The sequence below is a fragment of the Ambystoma mexicanum genome, chromosome 2p (assembly GCF_040938575.1).
Source record: "Ambystoma mexicanum isolate Mex_15411 chromosome 2p, UKY_AmexF1_1, whole genome shotgun sequence".
NCBI lineage: Eukaryota > Metazoa > Chordata > Amphibia > Caudata > Ambystomatidae > Ambystoma > Ambystoma mexicanum.
In genome coordinates, this window is record NC_090923.1 from 868698304 (window position 1) to 868722263 (window position 23960).

Here is a 23960-nt window from a genome sequence, read left to right on the forward strand (position 1 = left end):
TTATGGTGGCATCGGGTATCAGAGGGCACGGGGGAAGGTGAATACTTGGAATGAGCTCAACAGGAATGCAGAGAGGTGTATCTGTATTATTCTACCGTCAGTAAACCAGGACCCTTCAAGCCCCAGACGGGCCTTGGAGGGAGGAGGGTGGCAGATGAGTCTTCGGCTTGCAAGGAATTGGAGATGGCCTTGTAGCTTTTTCGCAAGCCTACATTTATCAAGGAGCATGCACACCATTTTAAAGACGGGGAGCTGAGGCATGTCAGCGCAGTTGTATGTCTATCTCTGTCCATGCATCTATAGCTCTATCAATGTCTGTGTGTGCTTAGGAGCATTGTTTGAATTATACTTCTGCATGGTTCATGAGTACTGAGTACAATAAAAGGGCTTTTGTTAACATCACATCATTTGTATTACTTCATTGTGTTGCGGGGGACACATGGGGAGCACTAGCATAAAACAAGAGGTAGAACCCAGTTGGTGTACACTTCAGTATTAGGAGCAAGTTACAACGATATACTTATGATCAAGCTAATGTACATGATCAAGAATAAAAACAATGGGCCTCATTACACGGTAGGCGGTAACCATGGTGCTATTAGCGCCATGGCTACCCCTTTACCGCATTCTGGGTCCGTGTTCCCGGAATAGGGACTTGCCGGGTCATTCCGACCCTGGAGGACCCGGTAAATCCCTATTCCGGGAACCATTCCCCATTCCCATTTGAGCCCCCATAGGGGGTACCCCATTTGCGGTACCGTTATTAGCTCTGAGGTCCCTTAGCGGGTCTCTTCCATAATGCCTGGTAAAACCAGGCGTTAGCGGAGGGACCCGCTAAGCGACCTCGTAGTAGGGCGGTAAGGGATTACCGGCACCGGTGCCCTTACCGGTAATCCCTTACCGCCTACCGTGTAATGAGGCCCAATGACTTCAACCGACATTCCATTTAACAACAGGTGGGGTTTATCACTTTAAGAGACCCGTATATGTTACATACTTTGAAATCATATCATGCATAGGAATTTTATACATTGCATTTTAAAACAGTGCACAGTGGCAATGACCGTTGATCAGTAATGACAGATTTGAATATACATTTACTTGACATCTTTACATGTGGGTAATGGGCAAGGGTCGTTTCATTCTAATAGGAACATCCAGTTTAATGTGAATAATCAACATTATGGGTTATGAGCCTCCCCGCAGATGGTTTAGCAGCGGGGATAGACTGGGTGGCACACGGGTTTAACATTCATGTTCGATGCTTCAAACGGGGAGCAGGGCTGGGGGTTATGCACAACATATATCATGGGTGTGGGGGTCTGATGGAGGTCAAGGCATGTTGGATTGGGACAGCTTTGATATTTTCCCAGACCTCAACTTCAGGTCCGGTCACAGCCAGGGCAGTGATGTACTGCGGAAGGTAAATGATACAGTGTTTGCTCTGTTTCTTTTTCACGCCTAGTTACTCATGAGAACAGGCCTTCAGTGGAGCCTCCATGGGGAGGAGGCTGGGGGAAGTGCGGGCTCGCTGTGCGCTGTCAAGTGGGGGAGAGCTGCAGCTCTGCAGGCTGCTTGTTCCACGGAGGCCTAAGTTAGTGTACTCAAAATGGAGTCTGTATTACAAAATGGAGTTTATACCCTGCTACAAGGGGAGCCGTGCAATCTCATGTGTCGGTCTGCATCCATCCTGCATCCCTGGTCCAGGCGCATGGGTGGCTGCGGACGAGTCATAAGCCTCATGTAGGAGAGTAATGTAGGGAGGGTTACTTATTGCCGGTCAAGTGGCACAGCGAGTAGAGCGCTCACTTTGAGATCCATGCAGAGCCTGCTAACGCAGGTTTGAATCCCAGCAGGACCAAACTCAGCCTTTCATCCTTCCAAGGTCAATAAATGAGTACCACGCACAGTGGGTAATAATAAGCAGCGCTCAGATACCTCAGTGTTCGTAGCGCTATATAAATGCCAAATTATTATTATTATTTATTATTAAAGACCTTTCCTCCCATACATTTCCCCCCTTTCATTACATAAGTAATGAATATTGTAACTCACCCAACCTCCTTTCTTCCTTTTCATCAGCTTGTCCCATGCTGGTGCCCCTTTTATTGGCATCCAGGCCCTACATATACCCCGGAGGCTCTGTCCTGCTCTAGCATATCCATCTGGGGTGCAGGTCATGTAGATACATCGCCCATCCCCCTCCAAAATCTACCCATACTTCCTTATACCATGCTCGTTCCAGGGGCTCCCTTATTGTCGTGTGATACAATCTGTCCACTATATCCCTTTCATAGTACAGTGCCACCATTCTATACTTGGGTTCAGGGTCCTCACCTGTTTCTACCTGTGCCTCCTGTGTAATCTGCGCTTCTCCTTTAGCTCCTTTAGCATTGCCCATTGTCACCATCATCATTGTACCATTAGGAACATAGTTTGCGCAGCACCGAAGACCCAGCTGGCACACACAAATCAGGAGCAAAAATACGATGATGGGTATCAACATTTTAACAGTCATTCCAAGCCAGGAAGTTACCCATGAGAAAATATCGTCAAACCAAGAGCTTGATTCCACTCCTCCTTCCTTCTTCATCCGCTCGCCCAGGTTGTGCAATGCTGTAATAATGTGAGACAGTGTTCCATTGTCCGCGTCTGCAGAAGGCACGAACGTGCAACATACGCTCCCGATTTCTCGACAAACACCTCCATCCATGGCCGTTAACAGGTCTAGGACATACCTGTTTTGCATTATCATTAGCCGCAGGGCCCTCCATATCGTTGGCCAGTTGGATCAGTTCCCAACGCGTTATTTGAAGCCATTTTGCCTTGGCTCGCACCATTGTATACTGGGGACGAGAGAGGCGAAGAATGTTTCAGCGGAGTTAAATAGCTGGAACCTGTCTGGAATTTGCGCCAAAAGTTCTGTGGAAGCTTTGGATATGTAGTTGGATGATCTCTATTTTCTTGATATCAGGCTTTGTACATTGTACGCGGACAGGGCATACATTGGCGTCTCTCCTGTTGGTTGTGTGTGTTCTGGAACTTGGGCGGCTTGCAGTCCTCTTCCCCCTTCGATATGACTCTCCTGAACCACCATCAGGGCAGAATGCAGCGTTGCCAAAGAACACGTGCCCCTCCAGGATTGTGGAAGGTGCAAGTATGCCTGTTTACCGCAGACCCAGTAAGTGTCCATCAGGGCGGCTGTCCCTTTCTTCATATCTGGAATGATGAGTGTTTTCTTACAGTTCTTGTTTTGTACCCATGTTGTTTTTCCCTTCACCGAGGAAACATAGTTCATATGGAATTTCTTTTTTCAGTTTGAAGGGTTCTTCCAGGGCTGTAACCCAAGTGAGCTTTGTGATGTGTTCGGCCCATACTGGTGTGCATGTTTTCTCGACCCATTGCAGTTTTTCTGTCGCCAGCCCTCGTAGTGTTTCTGCTTTGCATGTCACTTGCTCTTCTTTCCAGAATCTTAATTTAATCACCAAAAACGGTTCCTTAAAGCATATCCCTCCTTTAGGGCTTGAGTAGCACGTTTTTTTCGTTCTGTAGCATTTCAAAAGAGACTGTGTGTGCCTGGAAGGTGTTCTTAATTCTACATAAGGTGAGATGAAGGAGACACTGGGCGTCTGCAAGAGGCAGTTCTTGGGGCAGGAGTACCTTAGGAGTGCCTGAGGCGTGGGGTGTTAGAGAGCATACGTAGCAGCTCTCATTGGTGGTTTGTTTGGCGGTGAGACTCATGTCTGCATACCATTTATTTGACTGGTGCGGGTGCCTGGGGTCTTTTATCATGTCTAGCCCCAGCCCGGAATACTCGTCATATTTCCTTCTCCCAACCTCCCTCCATCTCTGATTGCTCCTGGGGTATACTCGTTCATGCTCTAAGGTGTGTGGTGTTGGAGTAGTCTCTCCCACTCCCCCATTTTCCCACTCATCATATAGGGCAACAAATCTTTCAATCATTTCCGCATTATCTTCTTTTATGCCTGTGGGGGATTTGTATTTTATAGATGTTTCAAATGTTGAGGTGGCAGCGGTGGTCGTGGTATCATACAGCCAGGATAAAGCAGAGATATTTTGATCATTTAACTCGTAAACACTATATGAAGAGGCATTGTATGGGGCCATAGGACGTGGGGTTACTCACTTGTTATCTGTATTATTTAAATGTTGTGTACCATCATGGTGGGTGTCATGCCCCCATATGAGCTGGAAGCCATCCCATATAAGATAAGTTCCTTATTTGATCATACTGGTTCCGTTCCCTCCCCCCTCATTTTTATCGATAGATATAAATGTTACAGTCCAGTATGAAACTACGACACTCCTACGAATATCTGCGCAAGTCAAAATTTACGTTCCCATTTCTATCTGCTCTAACAACGTTTGTAGCCAGGGCCCCGTCAGTTGCAATTGTTTCTCCTACATGGTGAAACATAAAAGTGCATTAAGCATCCCAAAACATCCAAAAATATGTATTTCAACAAACATTTCTGTAGTTCATTACCAACATTATTTACATCATAATAGTAACTTATTTAATATTTATGTGTCACCTAGGTACTAGTAAAGAGACACATTTCTTTTCTTCCATTATCACGACTGTGTTTTCACCTCACCTACTCTCCCTTCCTGTTCTGGTTTGACGCTGTCATAGGCCTTTCGCACGTCTGTCAGATGTATCCAGTATCTCAGGCCTGTCACTTTAACTGCAGTTGGCGTGCAATACACCACCTCGTACCAACGAACAAAACTCCTTATGTACACCATCTCCCCTGGCATCAACTGGCCTGTCAGGCTGTCTGCTCAGGTGTAGTTGTCTCACTAGATTCCTCGCATGTGAATGGTGGCTCTAGTTGCTTTGCTATCATACGGGCTGCTTTTGTGAGCTTTGTCAAGTATTCATTGAATTCTTCTCCTAACACTGTAGCACTTCTGTGGGCGTCTGAATGTCTGCGGAGTGGAGAATCTGCAGTATGCATGCGCATTCCTGTCACTATTTCGTGGGGGGACAAGCGGTGGTCCTTGCTGGGTTGATTTCTCAACTCAAACAAGGCTAGAGGCAAACAGTACACCCAATTTTTCTTGAGTGTAAAACACAATTTTGACAACCTTCCCTTAAGAAGGCCGTTGATCTACTCAACCATGCCATTACTTTGTGGGTGATAAATAGTGCATAGCTTATGTTTGATTCCTAGTAGGGTAGTAACTTCCTTGAACAGATCATTGACAAAATGCATGCCATTATCAGAGCAAGTTACATCACAAATTCCCCAGCGCGGAAATATTTCTCGCACTAAAAACCTTGTGGCGTACTTGGCAACCAGGTGGGTGCATGGTCCTGCTTCCACCCATCTTGAGAATGGATAAACCACCACTATCATGTAGCATGACCCATTGCACCTTTCTCCCATGTCTGCAATGTACTCAATGTAATTCCTGAATTATATATTTGACAAGTTGTACATTCCATTGCAAGTTTTCAGATTTGTTCCTGCAACCCTGGGATAAACCAATTTTCTTGTATTTCTGCAGCAATGTGCGGTTTTGTATTGTGAGATGGAAAGTGAAGTTGTTGGAACGCTATATCTAGTAGCTTGTGAGGCATTAATATTTTACCTGTGTTGTTCTGTCGGCACAGGAGGTCTGTGGATGACTGGCTGCACCCCCTTTTTTCCCATAGCTCCTTTTCCTCAGGTGACACCCCGTTTTGTGATTCTAATATTTGAGATATAGGCATTGAGTTATAGCCATCTGGGTGATCCTCTTCCAAGTTTTTCTGTAGCAAGTACTGACCTGTTCTTTGTTTTGTTAAGTATGATGCTTCCTTTGCGGCAGCGTCCACTGCCCCGTTTCCCAAAGAGATGCCGTCAGCATTGTTTGTATGGGCGTGGCACTTCACTATGCCTACAATTGAAGGTTCTTTTAGTGCTTTGATCAGTTCTTTGAGTAACTCTGCGTGTTGCACAGGGGACCCATCTGCTCTATGAAATCCTCTTCTCCCCATCTAGCCAATCCCCCATTTACTGTAGTTGTCATATAGGTGGCGTCTGTATAGATTGTGACAGCACACCCCTTGGCTGTGTGTAAAGCTTCAATGAGTGCTCGTAGCTCTGCTGCTTGTGCTGAATAATGGGCTGGTAATCGTTGATGGACGAGTACTTCATATTCATCTTCCTCCAACCTCACAACAGCTATTCCCACATGTTTTTACCTGTGCCTGAGTTGATTGATGCTGACCCATCTATGAAGTACATTTCTTCTTCAGCCAGTGCATTTTCACTCACTGTGGGCGTATCCCCATCCTCTCCTCGGTATGTTGCACAATCATGTGTTTGCATGTCTTCCACTGTGCATGCTTCCGTGATAAATGTTGCAGGGTTCACTGTTTTGCATGTTGGGGCTGGACAGGATAACTTCATATGCTGTGGCTCTCTGAGTCGTCAGTGTGCGTTTTGGTCTTTCTAATATGGCGAATAGTGAATGTTCCACGAACAGGGTCACGGAACATCCCATCACGATAGTTGCAGTCTTTTCAATTGTGAACGCTGCGGCTGCGAGAGATTGCTCGCAGGCAAAGTGTCCTTGCATTACTGCATCCAGTGTTCCACTGCAATAGGCCAATGGTTTGTGCCCCAGAAATGTTTTTTGTGTTAGGACCGGTGTCATAAGTGCCCCGTTGCAATGTGAAAATAAGTAAAACTCGCGTTCGTAGTCTGTGTTCGCGAGTACTGGTGCCATTGAAATTAGCTCCTTTAGTGTTGTGAAGGCCTCATCAATCTCTGCTGTCCATTGAATTTCTGTGTTTTCCCTTTGCACTTCCTTGAGTCCCTGCAGTAAAGGTTTTGTATATCATGCATATTCTGATGTCCAGGCCTGGCAATAGTTACACATGCCGAGGAGTTTCTGCATCTCTTTCACTGTCTTCGGTTTGCTTACTGCTTTGATCGCAGCCACCCTGTCTGGTATGATTCGTTTACCATCCTTTGAGATCAGTTGTCCCAGATTCAACACTTCTTATTGTAATTTTTCTTTGTCTACTTTGTGACCTTTGTGGGCCAACAATGTCAAAAGGGTAATAGAATCCTTCCTGCACTCGTCCTGATTTTTTCCACAAATCAGTAAATCATCCACGTACTGGATAATTGTGCTGTCTGTGACCACATTTCCTAGGTCTTCGTGTAAAATCCTGTTGAATATACTCGGGCTTTAACAGTACCCCTGGGGTAACGTACAATGTTCGTATCTTTTTCCTCCCAATGTAAATGCTGACGAATATCGGGACTCTTCAGCTAGTGGTACTGAGAAGAATGTGTTCTTCAGGTCGACCACTGTGAAACAAGATGCATTTCAGTGGGCGTAGGTCTTGGATCATCCTCCAAGCCCCGTCCTTTGCTTTCTTAATTGGGTAAATGCCGGTATTGCATGGTGAATTGGATGGCACAATTATTCCCTGTGCTAACAATGCGGTGATGGTTTATTGTATCCCTTCCTCTGCTTCCCGGGACAGGGGGTACTGTTTTACTCTGGGCAGTAATGCTCCTTGTTTAAGTTTTATCTTAACTGGTGTTACCTCAGGCAACAGTCCCACATTATGTGGCCGGTGGTCCACAGTTCAACCGGTACTGATTGCATGTCATTGTCAAAAAATGAAGGTGGCGCTCCTACCACTGCCATCAGCTGCACGGGTACCTGTCTTGTCTGTATCATAATGTCACAGGGGATTAATATCTCCATTATTATTTCCCCATCGCTGTCTGAATCTGTGAAGAGGTTTTCGCCCTGATAGATATTGCAGTGCAATATTTGCATTAATGCACAATACTGTGTGCCACTGGCAGCCATGTATGTCCATTCCGATAACTGCTATTCTCTGCGCTGATACCTGTAGAGCATTCAAGTCTAATGACATCACTGTTCCTGGCACTATCTCTGGACGTACTACAGGGTGAAAAACAAACTCCGCAGGCAGCCTCCATTCCTGGCGCTTCAACTCTGGGACCACTCGTATCAGTGTTTTCAACCCCTGAATGAACATGTATGGGTCCACTGGTATGCCACGTATTTCTGGGGCTGTTGCTCATGTGTGTACTACTAACATGACTCGCAATGGGAAAATCCCAGGTTTAGAGCAAACTATCCCCCTTTTAGTGAAAGAGATAGTCATGTTGAGCTTGCTGAAGAGGTCCCTCCCGAGCAAGTTGATTGGGGATTGTTCATAATACAACAGGGGAGCTCGTACTGTCTTACCCCCCACTGTTACATCTAAATCTTCTGCATAAGGAACTTAAACCACCGCCCTAGAGAACCCCTGCGTTTTGAATTTACGATTAGATAGTGGAAACCTGCCTTCTCATAGGTATGACTTTTCAGCTCCCGAATCTACCATAAAAATGAATTGTTTGTTCCCTATCTCCGCCCTATCAATGGTTCCTCTGATGCATTGAGGGTCGTCGATAGTACTGGACATGCAAGTGCTCTCTGTGGGCTATCCTGTGCTGGGTGCCTTGTGGTACCCCTTGGCTAAAAACATTTCCTGATACCATGGCCACCCCTCCAAAGGGTGCAGGTGCACCATTTGCGGTTGTGGCAAAAGGGTTTCTCTGTTTGTATGTCATGTGTTCGCGGCATTGTGGGTGTTGCTGGACATTATGCGTTTGCTCCCTATGTTCCTCTGGGCACCTCTGGTCTTGCTGTCCTCGTCCCCCTCCACCACCGATTGGTAGACCGTATAGGTCCCCCCGGGTGGGGGTGGTCATACTGTTGTTAATTTTGGTAATTATTCATTGGCCTGATCCTACATTCCCGTGAGAAATATCCCCACCTCCCGCAATTTCCAAAATGTCCTTGTCCCCCCTTGGGCCTGGGTCTCCATACCCGCCATTCCCTTCGTACCCCAGACCACCACCTCTGTGCCCTCTGTACCCACCTCTTCCTCCCCGAGCGCTCCACACTTGCCACTGCGGTCCTCTGTACTGAACCTGTCCATTCCATTTCCGACCCAATTGGCTGCCATTCTCCCTTGGATTGCCACTGACCCCTCCTCCTCCTCTGCTTGTGTATCTGTGGGGAGTGCGGCTACAGCTGCTGCGACCTTCACCAGTTTCGTTTGTATTACTTTCACCTCGTCTGCCAACCTTTTCTGTGCTATCTCCTTCTCCCTTTCCTTGATTCTTTTGCAATGGTGTACTATTATACTTTGTATTTCTGGCCAGCCTTTTGCTTCTAGTCCTGCTATTTTGTCAAGTGCTTTCTGAATCTATTTTGGGAGCCCTCTTTTTATTTTAAAATAAAACAAGGATGTTGATTGATCCCAGGCCGTACCCGTTTCTGCTCTCCACATCTCCTGCACCCGTAAAATGAAATCCATGGCATCTTCCCCATAATTCATTGTACATTGCATTACTGACTGCAAATCTGGTGTGTCTGGGAAGGTGTCTCTTAAGGCATCCCAGACCTTCGCGTCTACTGTGTTGAAAGAGGCACCATCATGGCGGTCACAATCTAATGTTATCCTGGAAATCCGGCCTTTGCCCAAACCCTGTCAGCTTGATCGCCTACTGCAGATACCAACAAACTTTTAACATCACCAACAGCTAGTGGAACCCCTGCTGTATGTTTCTCAAATGCATATATCCATATACTTGTTCCCCCCGACAATGGGAGCAATAATTTCAACAGGTTGGCCTTGTCCATCTGACCCCAGGGTATGTAGTTTGGCCTCACTCCTCCTCTGTGTATCAAGGGCAGCGGTAACCTATTCTTTGTTCCTTTTCCAATACTCACCTTTGATCCTTTCCTTCCCAAGGCTGCCATTCTTCCTATTCTATTATTCCTTAACCTTCCATTCCATTCATCCTCCATAGCCCTCCCCAGGGGTTTTTCATCTAACCTCACTGGCGCCCCTCCTGCCGCAATCCCTATTCTGCTTCCTTCCAACTCGTCTTCCTCTATGTCGCTCCACAACTCCTCCAGACCTCCTGTGGCCATTCCTTCGTCCCCTGTGTTCCCCTCAGGCGTGTGATGTTCTAGCTCTATTATTCTGGTCAGCTCATCCTGTATCCGGAATAGTATCTCCCCCTTTTTCCACCCTTCTTCTATGGACCTTTCGGGCGTCTGCACCCTCTGTGTTTGCTCGATCCTAGAAGTACTGGATCCACTCTGGTCACATGCATTTCGTAGTCTAGACAATTCATTTCGTGCTAGTGATAATCTGGAATCTAAGTCTTCTGTGAATTTCTCAATGTCTATTGTCGGGTTACTCACCTGTCCACTTGTTCTTGGACAATCATATGGTGGGGGCGCAGTGGGTTGGGGTGCGACTACGGGAGTAGATGTAGACACGTACACCAGGTCACTGTATCCCTCAGCGGGCACTGGTTTATTTAAAAGGGGATACAATCATGTTACCTCTACTGGCACTTCCTTTTCTTCACCCTTCTTTTCACCTCCTTCTGTGGCACTCTGTTCTTGTGCTATTTCCTTTCTTTTGATCGGGGGCACTTCTTCAAATAGCCTCCATAAGTCTAATATTTCCCGTTTATTGTGTAATTATTTCCCTTTGTACTTTACAAACAGGCATGTGACCACCATGTCCAACACGCTTTTGTCAAATGACCCTCCTTGCGGTCATACCTGCGGTAGACCTTCCCCCTTTAATTACGTGACCCATTGGTCATGGTATTTTGTTATGCGCTTCGCATGTCTCTGCGGAATCTAACAACTCGGCTGAACTCTTTAAAATCTGCAAGGAGCTGGCCAACCCTGCTGCAGTCTCTACCCCTCCTGTTGCCTTCCAGGCTCTTTGCAATGCCCTTGTCTCTCACTTCATTTCAAAAACCCAGGACATCCTGTCCACCCTCTCCACCCACACCCCTCCTCTTCCCTCTCCATCTGTGCTTGCTGACTCTCCTTTAGGCACCCTCCCACCATCCTTCTCGTCCTTTCCTCTTTTCACCCCTGACGAGGTTGCTAGACAAGTCCGATCTATGAAAGCCTCTTCAAAACAGGTTCATCCCTGTTCCTCTAAAACCATCAAGGACCACATTGACACACTCGCTCCAGCCCTTGCTGATTTGTGCAACCACTCCTTTGCCTCTGGATCCTTCCCCTTCCCTCTGAAGCATTCCTTTGTGCGTCCTCTTCTCAAGAAACCCACAGCTGATCCTTCTTGTCCAGCTAACTATCGCCCAATTTCCATTACTCCCTTTCTTGGCAAACTCCTGAAAAAGTTGGCCATCTCTCAGCTTAGCCTTCATTCCAATTCTGTTGGCTGTCTCCATGACCAGCAGTCTGGCTTCAGAGCTGCCAGAAGCATGGAAACTGCTCTCCTGAACATCTGTGAAGATATGCTCTCCAACCTTGACTGTAACATTCCCCCTGTCATCATCCTCCTCGATCTCTCTTCTGCCTTTGACATGGTCAACCATACCATCCTGATCAACCATCTCTGTGAAAACCTGAGTATCACTGATCAGGCTCTGGCCTAGCTAACCTCTTTCCTCTCAGATCGACCCTCCCAGGTCCAACTTGGGTCCTTCCTTTCATCTATCGTCCTCTCTACCTGTGGTGTCCCCCAGGGGTCTAACCTCTCGCCCTGGCTTTTCAACTAATACCTGGCATCTCTCGCCCACTGCATTGCCATTTTCTGCTCAAATTTCCAGTGCTACGCTGACGACACTCAACTCATTTTCAGGCTGCCCTCTGCCACCGCCTCTCCCTCTCTCATCTCTGATTGCCTAACTGCCATTCAAGATTGGTGTGCCGCCAATGATCTTTGTCTGAATGCCAGCAAGACAGAGATTCTCCTCATCGGCACACCTTCATCATCCTTTTCACTCACTCTCTGGCCGGCCTCCCTTGGCCCTCCTCCTACCCCCACCTGTGAGTCTAAGAACCTTAGGTTCATCTTTGACTCCACCCTTTCCTTCTCCGCCCACATCTCTGAGGTCTCTAAAAAGTCAAATTTCCGACTGCACCTCCTCAGAGGTACTCTGCCTTTCCTATCCTTCCCCCAGAAGCTCATGGTATCCCAGGCTCTGGTTCTTTCTAGCTTGGACTATTGTAACAGCCTCTTTCTAAATCTACCTGCCTCTACTTTCCGCCGTCTGCAACTAATCCAGAACAGGACTGCGAGACTTGTCCTTGGCCTCAAGGACTAGGATCGTATCTCTCCAGCTCTGAAATCTCTGCAAGGATTAAATTCAAAACCCTCTGCATTGTCCACAAGGCTTTCTGGAGCCTGGGTCCAAAATACCTTCAGCTATCCCTCCGGAAATACCTCCCCTCTCAGACTCTTTGCTACTCTACCTCCAACTCCCTCAGGGTCAGTCGTTTTTCTAAGAAACAAGCTGGGGTAGATCTCTGTCTTCGGCTGGGGCCTCCCTCTGGAAAAACCTCCCAGCCACTCTAAAACTTGAGGAGAACCATCTCTGGTTCCGGAAGCACCTCAAGACCTTCCTCTTTTCTTCTGCCTTTGCTCACCCTCTCCCCTGCTGATCTGTTCTCTCTTGGCACTGTGCACCTGGCCACTCTCTGTCCTTCGGGCCCAGGTACCTGCTCATCCTGCCACCCTCCCGCACTGCCTCCGAGCCACCCCTTGCACTGGGGTCTGTATCTGTACCCATACAGCCCCCCTTTTTCTTCCTGCACTTATTAGACCTACTCTGTCTGCTGGCTTAAACCTAGCACTTGCAAATTGCTGGCTGCATTACCACTGTTTGTTGCCTTTATTAAATATTTATTGTTATTTATCTGTTTCTCCTCTGCTTTGCACTTTCCACTTCTCCCCCCTTCCATGCACTTTTCCCCTCCCCTCTCTCATGCACTTGCACGTTCTCAATGTCACTGGGCCTAGTAAGATCGCTGTTTTGTTCTCCCCGTTCCCCTCCCTTGCCTTGTCGCGCTCTGAAACACTTGTGTACGAGCGCGATAGAAATACAATATCAATCAATCAATCAATAGCCTGGTAAATTTTGGCAAATATAGGCCAGGGGTGTTTCAGTCCCCATGATGTCCCCCTGTCTTTCACCCCTTTTTGTCACCTTACTTTGACTGGGGTGCCTTGTGTGCACGCTTGTAATGATGGCAACTCTTAAATACTAATATATCTCTGTTACAACCTGGGTATTTAATTTCCAAAAGGTCACACTTACCATGAACACTTTTCACCAAAACCTGATACAATCACTTCATCACTTTGTCACAACATTATAGTCAAAAAGGAAGCGTAAAATATTCCATACAAGACGTCACTTTGACAAACGTTTTACTTACAACACATTACATATACCTCCCCTTTCTCCCTTCACAGTTTTTATTCAAAGGATCCCCTTTATTTTGACCCGTTTTCACCCTCAGACCCTTAAAATGTCAGAATCTCCCCTTATAGTTTAGAAAAGATGAGAAAGAAAAAAGCTTTGTCTAACTTATACACTGAGTCTTCTACTCCTAAGAGACTCTTACTTATATTTTCCCTTGTTCCACTTATTCCCAGTACTAGTCAACATAGCACTATGCAGCACCGGCTTCTACCCCCTTGCAGAGCTAGGTTCCCGTCTTCCGTTTTTTCCCCTTGTAATCTCCTTAACTTATCCTAATGGCCATATGCAATAGAAAGAGAAAAGTATGAAAGCACCAGTCAGTTTACCCTTAAAAGAACACCCTTTGGCGTAGCTAACCTCGTACACCCTTATCTATATTCGACTCCTTTTAATGTCACTCGCACTTAATACTCATGTGCCCGTCTTGATTCAAGACTCTCTGGACCCGATCAGTCCAGGCGGCGCTGCCCCACGCTCAATTGCCGGCCCCGGCTCTGGTGAGCGGTACTATGGGTTTTTTGAAGTGGAACCCGTACCCTCTCGCCCTACTACATGCGCACGTCTAAGCTTACCAGTTGCTGTAGGCGGGCAGCTCTCTTGAGGGGGCGGGCCGTGCATCTCCGCTGTGGCCTGGGACGTCTCGTGCCAAAAAGGGACAAACGGAACGCTATCACGTCGGGGTCACCACTTGAGCGTGAGAGTTCCCTGAAAGGCAGTTAAACTCAATAGTGAGAGCCAATAATGGAAACACGCCAGCAGGGAATGAGACCAAGACCAAGTGCGGGTGATATATAAAAGGCTTTACCTGAATCAATATAGGGCATGCAAAGGACTCTGCAAACTCTGAGAGCGCTCTGTCTGACAATAGCGAAGACAGTCATACTTATTACAAAAACACTTCATGGATGAGGTAAGCTATAGGGGGCACATAATCATGGGGATTGGATGGCGAAGACTAGCTACTATATACACTGTAGGTGCAGCGATCCATGATTGGCGGAGATCCACATGGTGGCATCGTGGGGTGCTTGGGTCAGCTGGGCTCGTTGGAATGGAGTATTAAGGTCACAAGCTGTCCATGTGGATACATTGCTGCTGTACTAACATTTTGCCCTTGTGGTCAGGCATACACATTCATCACTAAGCTCTATGTCAATTTAACATATAAATCTTTCACCCTATTTAATCTAATACCATACAAAAGACAGAGAAACAGTACACAACTCTGAGCTTTCTTAATACATCATCATAAAACCACAGTTAGCAGACAACCTAGTGTCATGAGTCCAAGTGTCGTACCAGGGGGCACGGGTCAGTGTAACTTTATTATTTTACCTTGTTAGATGTAGTGAGAGACAGCTTTACGGTATGTTAGTACAAGAGTGAATAACTACCTCCATGGTCAATCGAGGTTAGAGTGAACTAGAATACTGTTGGGTCAGAAGGGCACATAGCTGGCACCTCAAAAGACGGCGGGCAGCGGGGCTGCATTGCTCATAATTCTTCTTCACCAGGGCATGGCGGTACACGGTGGTCTTATGGTGGCATCGGGTATCAGGGGGGAAGGTGAATACTTGGCGTGTGCTCAACAGGAATGCAGAGAGGTGTATCTGTATTATTCTAACGTCAGTAAACCAGGACTCTTCAGGCCCCAGACGGGCCTTGGAGGGAGGAGGGTGGGAGTTGAGTCTGCGGCTTGCTAGGAATGGGAAATGGCCTTGTAGCTTTTTCGCAAGCCTACATTTTTTGAGGAGCATGCACACCATTATAAAGACGGGGAGCTAAGGCATGTCAGCGAAATTGTATGTCCATCTATGTGCATGCATCTATAGCTCTTCAATGTCTGTATTTGCTTAGGAGCATTGTTTGAATTATACTTCTTCATGGTTCATGTGTACTGCGTACAATAAAAGGGCTTTTGTTAACATCACATCATTTGTAGTACTTCATTGGGCCTCATTACAACCCAGGCGTTAAGGGTTTAACGGCGCCATCGGCGCCGTTAACCCTTAACGCCTGATTACCATTTTAACGCCTGCTTTTAGCAGGCGTTAAAATCCATGGCGCTAACCCGCCTTGGTGCTAATTACGGCACCGTAATTTACGGTGCCGTAATTAGCGCCTTCCCCACTCCCATTATGCCCTATGGGGCAAAAATGGGAATGGGGAAGGGTAGATGGGGAATGGGGATTTACCGCCCCACTCACCTTGGAATGGGGCAGTAAATCCGCCATCCACCATAGTGTAAACAGAGTTTACACCATGGTGGTAAAGTAGGGAACTTACCGCCTGGGTTGTAATGAGGCCCATTGTGTTGCGGGGGACACATGGGGAGCACTAGTATAAAACAAGAGGAAGAAACCAGTTGGTGTATACGTCAGCATTAGGAGAAAGTTACAATGATATACTTATGATAAGGCTAATATACATGATCAAGAATAAAAACAATGACTTCAACCGGCTTTCCATTTAGCAACAGGTGGGATTTATCACTTTAAGAGACTCGTATATGTTACACACTTGAAATTATATCATGCATAGGAATTTTATAAATTGGCCCTCATTACAACCCAGGCGTTAAGGGGTTAACGGCGCCGTTAAAGGTGGTGGCGCCGTTAAACCCTTAACGCCTGATTACGAGGTCCCTTTGCGGGTTGGAGACTTTAACGCCTGCTTTTTGCAGGCGTTAAAAACCAACCCGCAAGGGGACCTTGGTGCTAAATACGGTGCCGCAATTTGCGGCACCGTACTTAGCGCCTTCCCCATTCCCATTGAGCCCTATGGGGCAAAAATGGGGAAGGGCCATGGCGGCATGGGGAATTACCGCCCCGCCAACCTCGGAATGGGGCGGTAATTCCCCATTCCGCCATGGCGGAGTCGGTAAGTTACCGGCATGGACCATGGTACTAATAGCACCATGGTCCAACGCCAGGGTCGTAATGAGGACCATTGCATTTTGAAACTGTCCACAGTGGCAATGACCGTTGATCAGTAATGACAGATTCGAATATACATTTACTTGACATCTTTACATGTGGGTGTTGTGGGATGGGCAAGGGTCGTTTAATTCTAATAAGAATATCAAGTTTAATGTGAATAATCAACATTATGGGTTATGAGCCTCCCCGCGATGGCTTAGCAGCGTGGATAGACTGGGTGGCACACGGGTTTAACATTCATGTCTGATGCTTCAAATGGGGAGCAGGGCTGGGGGTTATGTACAACATATATCATGGGTGTGGGGGTCTGCGGGAGGTCAAGGCATGTTGGATTGGGACAGCTTTGTTATTTTCCCAGACCTCAACTTCAGGTCCGGTCACCACCAGGGCAGTGATGTACTGCGGAAGGTAAATGATACAGTGTTTGTTCTGTTTCTTTTTCGTGCCCAGTTGCTCATGAGAACAGGCCTTCAACGGAGCCGCCGTGGGGAGGAGGCTGGGGGAAGTGCGGGTTCGCTGTGCGTTGTCAAGTGGGGGAGAGCTGCAGCTCTGCAGGCTGCTTGTTCCACGGAAGCCGAAGTTAGTGTACTCAAAATGGAGTCGAAGTGTAGTACAAAATGGAGTCTATACCCTGCTACAAGGGGAGCCGTGCAGTCTCATGCGTCGGTCTGCAGCCATCCTGCATCCCAGGCCCAGGCGCATGGGTGGCTGCGGACGAGTCATAAGCCTCACGTAGGAGAGGAATGTAGGCGCAGGGGGGTCCTAAAGACCTTTCCTCGCATACAATAGCAAGTCACTCACTACTAACACACTCTGCCTTATTTGTTGAGCATATTTGAAATATCACTAATAATACAAACTTTGAAACATAAACTACTTAATGGTCTTTCTTTATTTGTGTTTAATTTTAGGAAGCGGCTACACTAAGGGACATTGTTCTACTTTTCTTATTAAAACAAGAACTAAAGCTGTAAGCAAACCTGTATGTTATCGTAAAGGTATGAACATAAGTAACGATAATAAACAATAATATTCTAGAACAATTCTAGGTGCAAGGGAGAAAAGGATGACTCTGGTACAGAAGTCGCACACTAAGTAAAAAACAAGAGTCCTAAAGTGATGAGCAATCCTGTCCCCACATTCTTTCTAAGGATGTCAGACCAACAAAGTTTACAGAAATTCAGGTTATTTAATAAAAAAAGGTTTATTCAAAACCAAAGAAAGATTTGTAATTGGTTTTATATACATTCAAAACAAAGAGGGTGAGCTCAACGCATTTCAGGAAATAAAAACTTCATCAGGAACACATTCTTTACAACTTTTCATGTATCCATGTTTCAATCTACAATGAAACATATAATCAGAAACGTTATGTGGGAGTCAAAGGTTGGAGAGAAGCGGACCATGAATAATTTAAATGATTTGAGACCCATTGCACCCCCAATGCAGATGTTCATCCAAAACTCCCTAAGACAAGCAATGGAAACATAGGAACTGGGGATGGGACCAGAGTAGAACCCAATAATGTGAAAGTCCAAGGGGGGAAAGAGAAACTCAGTTACTTTCAAACAACTGGCCCTACTCTAGGGGGGCCCTCGCATTGCGCTATACCATCCAGAGTACCGACCCAGGATTTTCTAATACCCTTAGTTAATTTTAACAGACCTCCTGCAACTAGGTCAATATTCTTACATGGAGTCCCAAAAACCATCCTTAAAGTGGCAAGAACTAAAGAAAGCACTCCTAAATTAAAGCTTACAATGGCTACAGACTGTAAGGGGTGTCATTTTGTCACAAGGGACCACATTGTTGACTGTACCACGATTTCCAAAATGAGGGCGTATGCTCCTGTCTCTGGAGTTAAAATTTTGAGACTTTGGAGTCGCCAGGGATATTCTGAAAACGAATACGACATATAACACCCTGACAAAAAGCGTAATTGAAATGAGCCTGTACTTTTGGGGTCCCTTGCCAGAGGGGTCCGCATTGCCAGGTGTGAATGCCGTTCCTGTGGGGATTAAGACTGGTGCAACCCCCCTCTGTTCCTGGATACCATCACTTGTCAAAGTTTTATCTAGATCTAATAGTTAACTCAAAGCTTTAGAAAATCATGGCTTTTAGGCCCATTCTGTTTAGTGTGATATATATTGGTTATTGATATCAATAGGAATGTTTTTGTGATGTATGATTGTTATTAATGTGTACATTTGTATGGCTGTATGCCGAAATAAAGTTATGATGATGATAATGATGATAATAATATGCCACTGACATAACCTTCTCGATGATCATATCATGTCAATAGATGACTCATTTCCAAACTGATTACTATACGTGCGTTTGTCGAGTAATGTTGTATTTATCTGCCCTCACCTGCAGCAACGTGTAGCCAGTTTGGGCTGGGTGCTCACCAAAGCATTAGATAAGACTGTCCTTGAATCAGAAATTCACTTACTGACATTTATTTTTTATTTTATTTTTTAGGTATCACCTCCTTTCTGCATCTGAAGTGGTCAAGGTGAGTCAGAATATCACAGATATTATTAAACACGGTTTCCAATTCTTTATTGAAAATCTTACATTAAGCCTTTAAGATCATACATAGCTTTTCTTTACTTTGCTGGTCATCCATTAATACTAAATATTTAAACAACTCAACCTAATTTACTATTTCATTAATAATGATGTGCCTCATAACAATATTCAACTATGTTTTGGCCAAACGATTTTGACATTTTGAATTTGGAGACTAGCTTGTATCGCTTTGAAATGACTATCAACAGATTTGGGAATGTAATAGGGTAAGACTTTTTTGGGAAGACATTAGTTTCATGATTAATAGAGTACTGAAAATGAATTTGCTATACAAGTTTGAAACATTTATTTTGGGGGAAAACAATATATTGTAAGACCTGACGGACCCACAAAAGACATGTTTTTTCATGGCTGTAGTGACAGCTAAAAAGTAGAGAAGTAAAAAGAAGCATGAAATCTGATGAGAATGGTTAGGGAGCTATAAAAAACATAATTCGTTGAGAAGGTATTGTTCGAACAACAGAAGAGGCATTTGCCTTATGGAAAGAATCTGGGTAGGCCCTGTGGTGGGACAGAAGAAGGACACAGACTCTTGTAAGACATTTCAAGTGTATATTTATTAAACTAAAGGATAATGCCTACCACTCCCTACTTCTATTGGGTGTGCCCTACCTAAAAAACTAGCTAAGGTGCTTGTCAGTCATCAGTGAATTTCTTAAAAGAGTCTGATCACCCTTGTACTCATTTCACAACTAAAGACAGGCGAATGACTCCCTTCTCCTGGGTTTTGCTTCTCGAAAACCTCTATTCAATAACCGATTTTCAAATAGTCCTTTGATCAGTTCATACAGTTCTCTCAGTATTATTGTGTGCTTTTGTTTCTGCTCAAAATGGGGTCTCCTTGACTCTAGACTAATATATTCTCCCTTGTGAATGCATTTTGTGTGTTTGTTCTGTTCTTCTTTAGTTTTTCTATCAAGGTGTTCTTCCCTTTCCCAGGATAAGGTTGCCCAACCTTTCTGATTCTCTCCCTTGAGATTCTCTTCCTTTCTATGTAACTCCCGACCTTTGTTCTCTGTATGGCATGTGTCTTTCAACATATATATCAGTTCATCCTTCTCCTTAGGATTTTCTCTTATAGCTTCGCTCTCCTTCTTAATGATGCTTTCTTTACTTTCACTGTGATGAGTATGAGTACTCTTATAGAGATTATCATCCACTTTTCACATTTTCAGTGTTGTATTCTCAGTATCTGAACTGGAACTGAACTGAATATTTTATAACAATTCTCATTCACGTCTCTTGCTTTGACTGTTATATTCTCGTTATCTTGACTGAGGTGAGTATGAATATTCGTATAACGATTTGCATTCTCTTCTCTTAATATCACTGTTATAATCTTCATCCTCCTCATCTTAGTTAAATTGTGTTTTCCATTTAAAAGGGATATGTACAGTTTCTGGTTTACAATAACACATCCTTGTTCCTTCTTCATACAAGTCCTTGTAGGGCATGCCTGAAAAGGAAATGTTGTGATCTTTAGGGGTTCCTCCCAGGACAGGGAGTCATTGTCCCCACAAGGGGAGTCTCTGTGAGTGAGGTCTTGCTTGCCTATACATCAAGGGATAGTGTTTCAGAGCGGGCTCACCACCTTGCGGAGGGGTTCACTAATATTCTGCTTATCTTTAAGTGCATGGATGGTTTTGTAATCTCAAATGTATACATACAAAAATAAAGCAATACAAATAAAAACAGTTTTTTCTTTTCTGTTTCATTGCTGAAATATGCTGTGCACCGTGTTAGTCCCCTGCGAGGGTTAATCAGAATGTAACAAGCATTCTGATTTGCCCTTGCCGGGGCATTACCCGGCCGGGAATCCCTCACACACACATGCATGCCTGCGTTTGTTCCCTGGCGGGGGGCGTGGCAGCCCCTTAGCCAATGAGGAGGCTTGAAACGGGGCAATCCCTGCTCCGAGCCTCCCCAAGGCTGGAGACTGCCTGGGTCTCCCGCCGGGGACTCAGGTATGTTTTTTGTTTTCCTCCACCCCTCTCCCCTGCAAACTTTCCCCTCCCCGCCCTCCCAACCCCACTTGCCTTCTTTTTATAAGGAGCGAACGCGCTGGTGACACTTCTGTTCCCAGCGCATCCGCTCCCGATGGCCGGACTTTTTTTTCTGTTCCAGAACATGGAACAGAAAAAAAATGCTATTATTACCCCGGTCTAACGGGTTGGGATAGTAATGGCAATAAGCCCCCCAACGGCCGGCCAATACCGCCCACGGTAATGCCCCTGTGGCCTCGTTAAGGCCCTTGCTATGATCAGGGCTGTAACTATGGGCCCAGGGGGCATTACCTGGGGTGGTATTGCTATATTAAGACAGCACGCTTGGATTACTGACGTCCATATATATTCCAACAGAATAGCCATTCATTCCAGGTAAAAATGAAATGCCTGTTTGTTACAAGAAAACCCCAGGCACTCGAATTTTAGAGAAAGTACAGAAAGTAGTTGTTTTATTCAACCATTAGTCCTGGGACTAAGGGAAAAAAACATTGTTAACATGGCATGATACAAGTGTAAAACACCTAAAATCAACGGGTAAGAAAAATCGCTATGCAATCCGTCTGGTTCACAGCCTTCTTCAGGCTTGTGTTAAAAGCAAAGAGGCTCAGTTTGACTATTTCAAATGCAACAAGACCCACGCACAGGAAGCAGTCACAGCTTGGTCCCATGTCTACTACAGTAGTGCCTGAGATAATAGATGTAAACAAGGCGTCCATTCTCAGCTAGCGCCTTTAACAGAGTAAAAAGATCTAAATACATGCCGCCAGATGAATAAAACTAATGCATGGTAATGACCAAATAATGTAATACTATTTCCGGGACTGCTTCTGCAGTGGGCTTAATGCTTAACATCATTTGATATTTAATACTGAGTAAAGTGCTAAATGCTAATTAAAATACATACATAGTGCAAATGATTTTATAAGAAACATATTAAAGGGTGCTTGTAGCAGGACGACAGGAGGCAGTGTTGGCAGGCACTTTGAAGGTGCGTAATCAGTATCTAGAAGCTTGTGCTATATGGACCAAAACACTCATGTGTTATACTTTGCTATTGGGACTATCAGTGGCATTTTGCCTATCAACAGCATCCTATGCAAACGGATATCTAGGTGTACTGGATTGTGATAACAGATTATGACACTGTAGTCTCGGGAAGGTTAACCCATTGGTCCCCAATAGACTAATTTCCCCTATCTGGTCCATGTGCTAGATTCTCAATATAACATATTGAAAGTGTATATCTTTCAGATATTGGGAATGGATGTGCTCAATGATGTTGATCAAACTCTGAGATACGTGTTTATCCCACCTTCCATGCTGACTATTTCAGAACATTTACATACAGGCAGTGGGGGAACTATTAGATTTGGGAATGCTGAAGAATTGCTCAAAGTGGTCGCCATTTGGAAGGGTGTCTGTCAATGATGTGTGAATCTGTGCTTATTCTACTTCTATTTATTTTATACACAGATGCCCTCAGTTCTGAACTGGAGAAGGCAACTACAGATGTCCCATGTATTAAAGAGTGAAACATACAAATTCTAACCTACACTGTTGACACAATATTAATTGCTAGAACACCAGTAGCTCTCCAGAAACTGGTTACACATTAGGCACACTACATGACCACTACATGACCACATTGGGAATTGTAAGTAAACATGAAGAAATACTCTATGTTGGACATCAGTAAAAGTAAAAGGAATCGCATGGGTATCTATCAAAGGCGTGAAGCTGGATCAATGTACTGCATTTGACTACTTGAGCCTGCTATTTCATCACAAATGATGTTGCAATGATCATATTGACAACACGTATACACAAACGTTCCAGGCTAACAGCAGAATTGTTAGATCTGACTGCACCATTAACCATCAGTGCATGGGTCAAATGTTAGAAGTTTAAACAGCCAGATGATGTGGGTATGCAGATATGGGGCAGCCAATGTCACGTAAACTGATACAATGACATTACTAACAAATCGAAATATGTTCTTTCAACTGTTGTGGAGGATCCCGCCATCTACAAGCTTCTAGAATGTTCACCAGCACTTGGTATTCCTTCCCTTCTACTGGCAGAACAAAAAACCTCTATACTCACAAACCATTATTGAGGATGTGTCACACTGTCCCCCCACAAATACGTTACGATGAGAACTAGACTTTTCCAATCGGTATGAAGACCTGTGACACATTCTGATTACCGACTAAAAAATAATCAAGAAAGTCTTCTTTACACGTTATACAGACCTCCGAGAAAGTACACGTTTTGAGAAAGTGATGGTAAAGTCATATCTGCCAAAAAAGGAGGGTTGTGACATGATGTGCAATTGTGGCAGAGAAGAGCTGGAAACTATTACACAATGTATATTATTTCTCCCACTGTACATTGTAACAATGGAGTAGGACCACATACAGAGAAAATGTAACAGTTTACCCCCAAACAACATTGCACAATTGGTTATTATAGGTATTTGTTATGGGCCTGGGTAAGCCCAGCCAAAGGGTCTCACATGTCACAATCTCATGGCCACCCACTGGGACACGAAACAACTTAAGTTGTGCCATTACTTGGTCCTACTTGCACTGCACCTTTCAAGCTTCCTTTTCCTACCCTATGATATCCTTATGGGTTTAGGCTAAATGACTGTTCTGAAGCTAATTGCACCTGTGTCATGCATCCCCTTTCACTCCCAGCCTCCCAACCTCGTGGCCTCATAACCTTACTTAGATCCCAAAATATGATGCCTTGCATATCCAGCTGCGGGTTCTTTTTCGAATTTACTAGCTCTAGTTAAACCCTGAGATTTACTTTATTCCTGAACTCGAATCTAGATATGTCTCAATCTGTGTTCTAACTCCTTTGACAGTCATTCACAGTCATTCTTAAAGGTGTTTTCGCTGCTGTATATTTGAATTTCTAATCTAGATGTGTTATGATCCTACGGGCTATACCTTAAAGTTGCAAACAGTCCACATTCCTAAAAACTGCATTCTGCTGCGCAACACTCTCTGGCTGAGCCAAATGCTTTGTTGGTTCAAAACTTGTTGCTATGCCTAATTTCTGAGATTTTCATGCAGGTGTTAATTCCTTAT

The 23960-nt window shown here is 45.0% G+C and overlaps 1 protein-coding gene across 3 annotated transcripts in view; it reads left to right on the forward strand.

Moving 5' to 3' along the window:
• Positions 1-23960, forward strand: part of LOC138566853 (leucine-rich repeat and fibronectin type III domain-containing protein 1-like protein) — a 3353432-nt gene that overhangs the window by 868678 nt on the left and 2460794 nt on the right. For all 3 annotated transcript variants that reach the window (XM_069644559.1, XM_069644558.1, XM_069644560.1), the window contains exon 3: positions 18746-18779. The gene's annotated coding sequence lies outside the window, so the exon portion shown is untranslated. The remainder of the gene's footprint in view (positions 1-18745; positions 18780-23960) is intronic.